The sequence below is a fragment of the Dama dama genome, chromosome 21 (assembly GCF_033118175.1).
Source record: "Dama dama isolate Ldn47 chromosome 21, ASM3311817v1, whole genome shotgun sequence".
Classification (NCBI taxonomy): domain Eukaryota; kingdom Metazoa; phylum Chordata; class Mammalia; order Artiodactyla; family Cervidae; genus Dama; species Dama dama.
Window position 1 is genome coordinate 12382103 of NC_083701.1, and position 12519 is coordinate 12394621.

The window sequence follows — 12519 nt, forward strand, 5'->3', positions numbered from 1 at the left end:
ACACAAACTTTCTGCATTATTGGGAAGAAAATTTATAGGGAAAATCTGAGGCTCACACAAATTATTGGTTGAACCAGAATTGAACTTGTGCCTTTAAATACCAGTCAGCGCTCTGCCATATGCCACATTGATTTCCCTAATGCAAGTGAGATATTAGAAGCACCCAAAATGGCATTTCCAGTTTAACATACACATACATGACATGTATGGATGTGAGAGTTGGACTATAAAGAAAGCTGAGCTCCAAAGAATTTATACTTCTGAACTGTGGAGTTGGAGAAGACTCTTGAGAGTCCCTTGGACTGCAAGGAGATCCAACAAGTCCATCCTAAAGGAAATCAGTCCTGAATATCCATTGGAAGGACTGATGCTGAAGCTGAAAGTCCAGCACTTTGGCCACCTGATGTGAAGAACTGACTCATTTGAAAAGACCCTGATGCTAGGAAAGATTGAAGGCAGGAGGAGAAGGGGACAACAGAGGATGAAATGGTTGGATAGCATCACTGACTCGATGGACATGAGTCTGAGTTAACTCTGGGAGTTGGTGATGGACAGGGAGGCCTGGCGTGCTGCCGTCCATGGGATTGCAGAGAGTTGGACACAACTGAGTGACTGGACTGAACTGAACTGAACATACCCAAGACTGTCAAATAATATCAGAGTACTTATTCCTTGACATTTGTTTTTTTCAACAAATATAATTAATGATCCCTTGTCATGTAACACATACTCATCAAGGAGAGGTAGATTTGACTGATGAATGAAATGTCTTCATATTGAAGAAATTATGGGATGTCTCTTGTACATTATCAACTTATTCTTCATCTGGGGCTGAGCAAAAGGGCATTTTCATTCAGGGCTAATAAACAATGACACAAAATGCCTCTGGCTTTCTCTCTTAAAAGTGAGTTTATAAGTATTTCCATGAAGTTAGTCATAGCACTTGATTATGTGTAGGAATATCTTAAAAAGAAGACTACTTCCACCCTGGAGTTTCATGTTTACTTCAATATTCTGGGATCTGTCCAAACCAAGGGTTTGCTTTCCTTTGACCTGGCTCCTGATTGGATAAAAGGGGATTCCCAGTGACTTATATCAGTCTTTTCTTGAACTGTATAAGCAGTGAGAAGAGGGAATGGAAAAGCATTTGAGAAAGAGATGAATAGAAAGAATCATGAATAAACACATAAGTCAATGAGAGCTAACTTCCTAACCATTTGGAAAACATATCTTGTGTTTCTTAATATTCTGTCCATACTGAAAACAGATGCATAAAGACAAATCATAATGTTATAAAATTTGTAATCCAGGCCATAGAATCTACTTGTAACCAAAGTACTGCTGCTTAGTACCAGTCAGAATCCAGCTCTTTCTGCTCCATCCTGGATTAGCATTTTATTTGGGATCACAGCATAGTATTTAGAGATGGAGATGAGATTTACATTGCTTCCAGACACTTCTATTTTGTTCAGTACACTTTGTCTACCTGGCCCTCAGTTTCTCCAACTTTCAAGTGGGAAAATAATAGGATGAACCATCTTATAAAAAAGAGAGATGCTGTAATAATCAACTGAGATTATGTATATGAAAGGAGTTGGAACATGAAAACTGAGTTCTGTAGATGATATCTATTATGATTATCACTATCTTTAATCACTCCATTAAATCGCTTGTACTAAAATGCTCTGTAATGGAATTCACTCTGTACGTCTCAGGTTTCCCACTAGAGTTTAAGCTCCTTGAGAACAGAGTGTATTCATCTTTAAACCCTTCATCATCCACTGGAGTTTGTGTAAACTTCTTTTCTTTCCCTTCCAGATGCATATCCTGGGTTAGGGAGTTTCTCCTCCTGGTAAGCGATGTTCATCATGATGGCCTTTAGAAAGGGCTTGAGCTCCTTCTTCACCTGGACTCTGCAATTTAATTTTAGCCATGAGTGTTGATGGAAAAGGTCACAGAGTTCAAACCACTCTTCAGTGGAAATGAAACTGGAGAAGGGCACGAGGCCAAAAATAAGGCCCTTTCTAAGTAGTGTCTGGGGACACGGACTTCAGCACTTCAAGTGCCCACGAGTCCTTCCCTTGCTCCAGGCCTGTCAGGAGCCTCTGTGGTAGCCTGCACAGGGGCATGAGGGTCCTGCTATAAAAAAGCAGAGTTGCTCTTTCCCGATACCAACCTCAGCAGAAAGGAATGCCCCTCAAATAGCCTTGTTCTTCAGTAATCACTTATGGGAACCATAGCTCTGAGGGTCCCTCTCTGTTTGCAATGGACACATCTCAGGAGAACAGCTGTGGATAGCCAAGCAACAATAACTTTTGTTTAGAGGAAGGAATTGTATGGAATCATATTAAGGACTCTTTCTGGAATGTCTCCTTTTCCCCATGAAGGAGGGGTACTGGGCTAGAGGAAGAAATTGTGTTCTATGTTAAAGGCTGTGCATTCTTGTATATAGTTCCCCAAACACATTTTGGAATCTATTTATTAAAATCCTTGAGAGCCAAGACTATAAAATCTGTCTTATTTTAAACAGTATATTTGCTGCTAACAAAAAGTGCTAGCCTATTACAGCTTATAACTTAAATGTTTGCAATTATGGTTAGCAAGAAGATTTATGTTGCTATGAATCTTATTTTGTTCCTGGTCTTCTTCTATGTCACTGAGTGTCCATGAATCAGAAACTCCATCTTTGAACTTCCAAACAACCTTGATATGCTTGCATGAGTTGGCAGTTCAATTTAAAAACCATTACGCCAATGCATTTGCAGTCTGGTCATATTTTAATTTTCACTCATATTTTTCATGCACAGTAGTACTGTGAACTTATGGGCTGGCCCACTGCAATGATTGTAATTAAGGCAATTATATGCCATTTACCTCAACCAATGACCTGACCACACTGTGAGAGGCACTATTCTAGTAACTGATGGAAAGCTGAATGAAAGTCTAAGCTTCCTAAAATGGTAAGACACAGCTCCCTATATACTGGCTCAACCTAGATCCCCAGGTTTATCTCTTTTCCTTTCTTTGACTCTCACTCGTCTATCAATATTGAAGTTTGGCTTACAGTTTTTTCCACCCAAAAAGTATTTCATTCCTCCTTGACTTCATTTGTGTTGTTCCTTTCATTTGGATTGACTTTCTCCGCGTCTTCATTTGGCTGACAACAGATCATCTTGAGAATTCAGCTGACACGTTATCATAGAAAGTCTCCCTGACAGTCCCCTTCACCTGCTGCCTAATTAAACACTAATCATCTAATTTATCACCCTATGCCCCCATGGACAAGTACTTAACATAGCATATTTCAAATGATATTACAATCACCTTTTTATTTCATGTCTCTGTCCCTTACTAGGAACTCCTAATGGTGAGAGACCTTACTGTGGCTTGACTATCTTTGAATATCTCTTGAAACCCTGCAAAGATATGATGAGGCCCCAACCCTGGTACCTATAAAGGTGAGGTCACTTGGAAATAGGGATTTTGCAAATATAATAACGAGGCAAGTTAAGATGAGCTAATACTAGATTAGGGTAGGTCCTTAGTCGAATATGACAGGTGTCTTTATAAGACAAGAAGAAACAAAGAAAAACGGGGCGGGGGAAGATGATCAAGTGACAATTGAGGCTGAGATTGGAGAAACACAGTTGCAAGCTGAAGGATATCATAGGTTGCCAGCGATCACCAGAAGTAGGAAGACGCCAGGAAGGTTCTCCTCTAGAGCCTTCAGTGAGGGAGGCCTTGCCAGCACCTTGACCTCAGACTTCCAGTTTACAGACGAGAGAGAATACATTTCTGTTTAAGCCACCTGGGCTCTGGCAGGTTGTTCTGGCAGCCTAGGAAACAAATAGAACTTTTTCTTGTTGAACATCACAGTTAAAGTGTCAACATAAATCTTGCTATTTAGTAGACATTCAAAAGACTGTTTGTTATCTAAACTAAACTGGAAACACCTAGAATGCCCCACTGCTTCTTTCACCCCAGTCCTGCCCAACCACAAAGACCCATGGAAGCCTCTCTCACCTTTGGGGAACCTCCCATCATCCAGTCCTTTTTCCTCTGGGCTATTAAATCCTCTTACTATTTATAATTATTTTAATCCTAGCTATCCCAGTGATCTATAATGCATAGCTTGCCTTCTCAAAAGATTTCACACACTTTGAAGCCCAGAAGAAACTCCATCTCAGTTGTATAGTGTTACTTCTGTATCAATCATTTCACACTCAGCATGAATCATATTCATAACTATGTCTTAAGTTGCATATATAATGTACTTAACTATTTCCTACATTTCAAATGGTAGTGAGAGAAGTAAGGCTCAGATTGATGGAAAAACCTGCCCAAGACATCAGGATAGGAAGTGGCAGGGCTGGGATTTAAACTCAAGCTTGTGTGATTCCAGACCATGCTTTTCCCATGTCTGACTTTTAGTAAGACACCAGAGCGGTGACCACTGACTGGAGTCCTCAATTGCCCTTGCTGTCACTGAAGAAGAAATCTGAGACCTTTGACCAGCAGCAGAAGCTGAGCATTCAGATATGTGGGACATGAAGACCCTGCCAGGCTAGAGAGCTAGAAACCAGAGCCAACAGCAAACACACACAGAGTCCTCTTGTAATCTCCTGACATGAAGTCCTGTCTCCTAGTTCCCTGTTGGATGGTTCACTCTGATCCAAATGCCCAAAATAGCAATTCAACTTTTAGTAAGTGCAGTTGGGTTTCATTTGTAAATGGTAGCAGAAAAAAAATAACATTGAGGAAGCTACCAACAGATCATCTTTACCCTATTTTTAGTCATTATTTTCTGAGTCCTCCTTCCTTATTCCTGCAGGCATAAGATTGGAGAGGGAGAGTTTCTTAATCAAAACCAGGAATTCCTGAGCTGTATGGAAAATGCACAAATGCCATCAATTTCTATCCTTTTAAAGTAAGACTATATGCCATAAAACATTTTGTAAATTTCTAACAGTGACAGTAAGAGATAGTGCCATTACTTTAGAAATATGTACATGACATTTCTTGATGACTTTCATAGAACTGAGAGTTTTTTCATTATCTTTAATTAATTATATTTTTATTATATAAGTTACAGATGTATAATATAGTGATTCAAAATTTTTATAGATTATACCTTATTTATAGTTACTATAAAATATTAGCTATGTTCCCTGTGTTGTACAATATATCCTAGTGAAAGGTTGTTGCTGAACGATAAGACACGGGATTCTTGGCCTCCAGAGGAGATGAATTCAATCTGGGGCCAGAGACAAGGCTGGATCGCTCAGCGCTTTTGTGTAATAAAGTTTTATTAAAGTATAAAGGAGATAGAGAAAGCTTCTGACATAGGCATCAGAAAGGGGGCAAAAGAGTACCTGCCTCCTAGTCTTTAGCTGTATGTTATGTAGTCACTCACAATCTGTTAATGAAAAGAAAGGAATGTCATAAAATTTAGAATGGCACCAGATAATTCATCCCTGGCCATAAAACGATTGACTTGAATCTTGTAGAAGGGCAGATTACCAACAAATAGTTTCGTTTACATAGATTAGGGGAACAATACCTGAGTAAGTAGGTTGGGCCATTTGGTGGAACCAACTTGAAGATAGAGTCTGGAGTACATTAACATAGCTTAAGACAACATTTCCATAAGAAAAAGAAATGTATTGGTTGACTTAAGGTTTGAGAGTAGTTAGCTTCAGGTGAAACCAGGTGTCATGGCAACACAGCATTTTAAGAGAAACCTCCTTTTAAATTTGTACAGAGAAGAAAAATATATCGCTGGTTTGTTTCCTCCTGCTGCTTAAGAGAGATAAAAATGTCTGGCACTTGGAACCTCTTTCCTCCGTTTGGAGACCCCTGGCCTTCCTGCCTGTTACCCTCTCACTAGTAACTTATTTTATTTTATTTTTTATTTTTTGTAACTTATTTTATATCTAATAATTTGTTCTTCTTAATTCCCCACCTCTAAGCTGTCCTTCCTCTGCACTGGTAACCACTAGTTTGTTCTCTATAAGTCAGTCTGTTTTATTTTTTTGTTATTGTTGTTATATTCACTAGTTTGTTGTATTTTTTTTTTTTTTTTTTTTTTTTAGATTCCACATATAAGTAATGTGTGTGTGTGTTAGTCACTTAGTCATGTCCGACTTTTTGTGACCCCATGGACTGTAGCCCCCCTTGTCCTTGGAATTCTCCAGGCAAGAATACTGGAGTGGGTTGCCATTTCCTTTTCCAGGGGATCTTTCTGACCCAGGGATCAAACCCCTGGTCTCCTGCATTTCAGGTAGATTCTTTACCATCTGAGCTATAGGAAAGTCATAAGTGATAGCATACAATATCCATCTTTTTATTTATTTCCCTTCGTGTAATGCCTTCCAAGTCCATCCATGTTGTTGTAAATGCCAAAATTATTTTAAAACTATTATTATTATATTACTATTAGTTTTGTTAAAATAATGTCTTGGGCAGCTTGGGCTGCTATAACACAATACCACAAACAGAGTGGTCAATAGTCACATATTTTTCACAGTTCTGGAGGCTGGACTATCAAGATCAAGGTGCCAGAAGATGTGGTTTGTGGTGAGGACACCATGCTGGCTCACAGATGACCTCCTTCTCATTGTATCCTTACACAAGGAGCTCTGGTCTCTCTTCCTCTTATGAGGAGGAAACTAATCCCAACATGAGGGCCCTGGCCTTTTTACTTCATTTAAACCTAAATACTTCCCAATGGCTCCACCTCCAAATACAATCACATGGAGGGTTAGGGCCTCCATATATGAATTTTGAAGGTGGAGACACAAACATTCAGTTCACGACTAATAGTGCATGATTTGAAACAGTAACTTTTGCTCACCTAACAAAACCCTAGCAATTCTATAAACTGAAAGGAAGATAATGCAAAATGTTTAATTCTGAATATTCACAGTCATGAAATGTTTACTTCAATATTCTAAAAAACTTAAGTGTATTTTCAAAATCAGTGTAGTGACAAACCTATGTCCTACTCCTGCTCCCAGGATTCACCCGTGAATAGGTTACCTAAGCTTTGTGATGGAGCAGCCAAATTTCAGGCCATTTGCATGTGCATATCAATGATGATAGTAAAGGTTTATAGCTCATTCAGTAAACTAGGAATCCATGTATCTTCAATGATATAAATGAATAAATAAATGGGGCAAGATGAGGGCTCTTTGTTACAGTAATAAATATGGATGGAGTGATGGAGTTTAAAGTTATTTGATGATCATCATAGAAATAATTTGGGTGAGAAATATCAGTGGATGGTAAAACTAAAGGATGGAAATGAGATGCAAAATAGGATTTTGCAGACTCAAAGAATCACCTCATGAGATACTTATTAATAGCAAAAATAACTATGACGTAAACTAGATGATACCAAGTGACCAATATTAATGCCATCAGTGATGGAAAAGTTGGCATCTTGTGCCATTTGAATGCGAGACAATAAGAACACAGCATCACTTCTGTTGATATTCTAGCCAAAAATGTATGACCTGGGTCTAATTATGGCGAAACACTGGAGAAACCCCAAAAGAAAGACATTCTATTAAATAACTGATCAGTGATCTTCAAAAATGTGATGGTCAGAAAAACCAAGAAAAGACTGAGCAACTAATGCAAGTTGAAGGAAATCAGAGAAACCCGACAACTCAGAACGATATATAATACTAGATCGGACCCTTTGATCATAAAGAATATTATTGGGACAACTGGTAAAACATCAACAGGATATCTGGGTAAATGAAGATATATCAATTCTTTGCACTAATCTTACATGAACAATTTTTTTAAGGTTTGAAATTGCTTCTAATTAAAAGCAATTTTAAAAATATTTTAAAAGATAACTTGAATTCTGGAAGTAATTCCATTTTGTGACAGGAAGCAAACAAGTTCCAAGTAGGATTTTGAATTGATAATTAGATTTGAGATGAATTTGAGAAACTTCAGTTACCATTGTTCTTTTCCAGAATAGAAGAAGATATTTTTGTTCTTGATGGATTAATGCTAGTGCTTGAAAAAAATATCTAAGAAACTTAAAATGATCTGTTGCTTTGATCTTATGGCGTTATTTAGAGGAAGCTGGAAAGCAAATTAAATTTTTTTCAATCACATACACGGTGCATTTAATTATAGGCATTATTTAGGGGATACATGAAAGCATTTTGTTGGTATCTTTTGTTTCTTTCATGATAAAAACAAGGGAATTGTTTTGTGTGTAGGGGAGTGGTTTTTTTTCCAGAGGATAATGTATTTTAGAGGCTCTGCATGCTTTAAGTGTTTCTCAGGGCTGATTAAAGCCTTGTATTTGGATTGGAAAGCTAGTGCTCATCTGTGTAATAAATGTCCTTTCATTGCATGAAAGAAGGACTTCCTAAGTCAGAGTTAGAGACATGGCAGGATTACACAAGGACAGGTGGCCGAGAGTTAAGATTGGGGAAAAGCTAACAGGGAAAGGTGTGGAATTTAGAGAGTAAGGGACATTCATTTCCAGAATTACTAAAATTTTGATTTTCTTGTGATTTAATCAAGTTAAATATTCCTTCTTCAAAATGTGTATATTTTAATCTCCATTGTAGCCCAGCTACACAAAAGTGAAAGTGTTAGTCACTCAGTTGTGTCTGACTCTTTGCGACCCCATGAACTGTAGCCCACAAGTCTCTTCTGTCCATAGGATTCTCCAGGCAAGAATACTGGAGTGGGTTGCCGTGTCTTCCTCCAAGGGATCTTCCCAATCTAGGGATTGAACCCAAGTCTCCTGCATGGCAGGCAGATTCTTTACCCATCTGAGTCACCTGGGAAGCCCAGTTACCTAGAGCAACATCAATAAATAACTGATAATTGATTTGAAATTGAATAAATGAGTAACAATGGATGACTGAAATGAATGCCTGGATTATGTCCTTTTATCTGTTTTACCCTCACTTTCTAGACACTCCAGAGCAGGAATCAAATTACCACTCACAGGCCAAATCTGACTTGCTGCCTATTTTTGTAAATAAAGTTGGAACATGGCCATGCCCACCTGTCTGTGTATTGTCTATGGCTGCTTTCCTGCTGCAGCAGCAGAATTGTTGAGTACTTATAATACAGACTTCACAAGCCATCAACCCCACCATGTTGACTGACTCCTTACGTATAAATGTTTGCTGACTCCTATTCTAGAGAATGTTCGAGTGTTTAGTTTAAATGGTGATAAATCCAATAGCGGTGCTTCTAGGATATGATTCATAACTATTACTTCAGCCTCTTAGAGTCCTTTGAAGACAACTCATAAGTAATAATCTTCCTGTTTGCCCTTCACGTTCTGCATTAGGAAGCAGTCCTCTCTGGGTATTACGAAATTAGGAACTGGAAACAGATCACCGCTGACAAAGGCGTTAGAAGGACTAGAAGGATAAAAACGAGACAGTCACAGGTTAGTAACTCTAGGAGACTAATATAAGACTACCCCTCCAAGGCTGCAGAAACAAAAAAGAACATGAATGGTTTTACTTGGCGCTCACCATTGCCCACCACCAACTCTGATGATGTTGGAACCGAGCTGCCTGATGGGAGCCCGGGACTGCACACACACCAGCTAGCAGTTGCTGCCACTGCTGGAGAGGCCACCAAGAGATGGGGGGGAAATTACTTTTTCTTCTTTACTCCTTCCAGACTCCCATGTATGCCTCCAATGGCATAAACAGACAAGGAGCCTGTTGGCAAGGGTGTCTGGCAGACATGGCTTATGAACTGCTAGTCCCAAGAGTCAAAAGGAGGGATGAGGCTGAAGGACAACAGAAACTATGTGCCCAAAACTCATGATACTTCACTCGCTTGATCATCAGGTTTATCTCTTCATCAGAATATCCTCTTCAGTAGTGGTGGTGGTAACGGTGAGAAGAATGCCGTAAAATGATACAAGAAGAGAACACAGCGTCTACAAAGCCGAAGAGTTGATAGGAGCATCTGATATACTTTGATTGAAAACACATGATGGGGCAAAAGGACTGCTGTTTGCAGAAGCCTCTAGAGAGGCAAAGCTGGACAGGGGAAACAGCACGAGGAACCCTACACGTGATGAAAGAAGGGGCGGCACAAGCAAGACAAACATGGCTGTGGGATCTGACCAAGTTTTAGCTAGTCTAGGCCTGATATTCCTCACTAGAGGAGTCAGATTCCAGATACCTAGGCCAAGGATCGATGAGAGGAACCACAAGGAAGTTTCTGTTTTTATGATGATTCAGACTGCTCAGCTATGGGTGCCCATAGATCCGAATTGTGAAGGATTCTCACCACCTCCAGGTTCATTGGGAAAGAGCACCATGGTGCCTTCCACCAGCACAGACATGGTACACTGTGTCTTATGTCTGCTACTATGAATGTATATACCTGGGAGTATTCTTTAACTTAGGAGTTTCCAAAGACAGCAAAAGGATTTGTAGAGAATGAGTGCTATGACTAAGTAAGTCTTCAGTACATAGTTTTATGGGGAAAAAAGTGTCTGCAATAGATTCTCACATTAGTATCCAATCGTTCTTAGTTTAAAAAAAAATAGTGATAACATGAGTAAGAATTGCTAAGGGAATAGGTTTTTGGCTGGTCTGACTCAGACATACTTCTGTGGGTTGTGCTGGTTCCATGGCTACTTGCCAGAGTTAGACATGTTGCATTAGAACACAAAAATTCTTCCCTCATATGGAGAGCACTGGTTTTAGTCCACAAAACCATGAGAAATAAACATACCTTTACTTTTGTATATATTAACTTAATTTCTATATTGTTTCAATGCCATGTATAGTTATAGATGGGAAAACAAAACTAAACTGATTAAGATCCTTTCCTCACATTTCCCTCAAGATGGATTTTAGAATAACAGAGACCACACAGTCTCTTACAGGGGCTTATCTTGTTTGATATTTAATGAGTCTCCCATTGTTACTGTATTGGCTACAAGTCCTCTAAAGAAGCCTTGGACGCACACAGCAAAAGAACTGATTCTGGGCCATGCCAAGGTGTGGAAAGTCTTTTCAGAGACTGCTTGCCTGCAAACACACGCACACAGAACTCTTTGCCTTTTTTTTAGTTTCTTCTTGCCATACTAAAGCCTCATCTGATCATCCTCAAAGCTATGTGTCCATAAACCCATCTTGGTCTGTCATCGGCTTTCAGGGAGATGGCCAAAAAATTATTCAATTTCAGGGACCCATCAGCCTCTGAACTCTCAGTGGCTCCCTTCAGATCTTTCCCATTCATGGAAGCTGGGGAGTATTAACTATGTGGAGTGAGGTGAGACTAAGGGTAAAGGTAAGGAAACCTTTAAATCAACAATATTCTCCCTACATTTGCTTCTGCAGTTACCAAAAAATAGCCTTTAGTTATTGAACCTTTATGTGTTAATGTAGAAACTAACGCAAAAAGCTGCAGGTCTGATATGTGCATTTTTTTCAGATCTCCCTGAGGACTGTCTCTTCTTTAAGGAATGGTTGGTTGTTCCCTCATTTCTCTCTTTGGTTCTCTTTCCATGAACACAAAAAGGAAATAAGTAAAGGAATGACAGGTAGACCCCACATTCTGTAGATGAGGAAACAAACAAGCCAACTTGACCTTCAATTCACATACCTGATTCATAGCAGAGTCAGTCGGGAACCAAGGCTTTCCACTGTGAGGTCAGGGCACTTACCTCCAGATCTGTGCTTCTCCAGACGTGGTGAGCGTGGGGAAGACAGGTCAAATGACTTGAACTGACATTTCACCAAAGATGATCTGCAAAGAGCCAGGAGTACATTATTAGCCATCAGATTAATTAACTTTGTTAGTCCCCTTGGTGGTGCTGAGAGTTGGACGCAAGTGAAGTGCTGAGCACTCACGCATGGTGGCACTAGAGATAAGACTCTGCCTGACCACACAGGAGATGCAAGAGACAGGGGTTCAGTCCCTGGGTTGGGAAGACCCCCTAGAGACCGGCATGGCAACCCACTCCTGTATTCTTGTGGGGAAGATCCCGTGGACAGGGGAGCCTGGCGGGCTACAGTCTATAAGGTCACAAAGAGTCCGACACGGCTGAAGCGACTTAGCACACACAGTCTCCACTGAAGTGAAAATAAGAACTGCCATGTCAGGCATGTCACTAGTATGGCAAAAGTGAAAATGACTAAACATACCAGAGACTGGCAAGGATGTGGACAAACTGGAACTCTCATACATTGCTGGTAGGAATACGAGAACTCTTTGGCAGTATCGTATAAATTTAAATATATGTTTACTCTACTATCCACCATTTCTACTATGTATTTATACAAGAGAAATAAAAATATATGCCCACAAAAATAAGAGTGTTTATAAAATCCTTATTCATAACAGCCCCAAACTTGAGACAATCTTTATGTCTGTGAATAGGACAACCGATAGAAATTTTCATATACTCAGTATTCTCTAACGTTACTCAAAGGAACAAATGATAGATACCTACAGCAACATGACTGAAACTCAAAAATATGTACAAAGCAAATCACACGC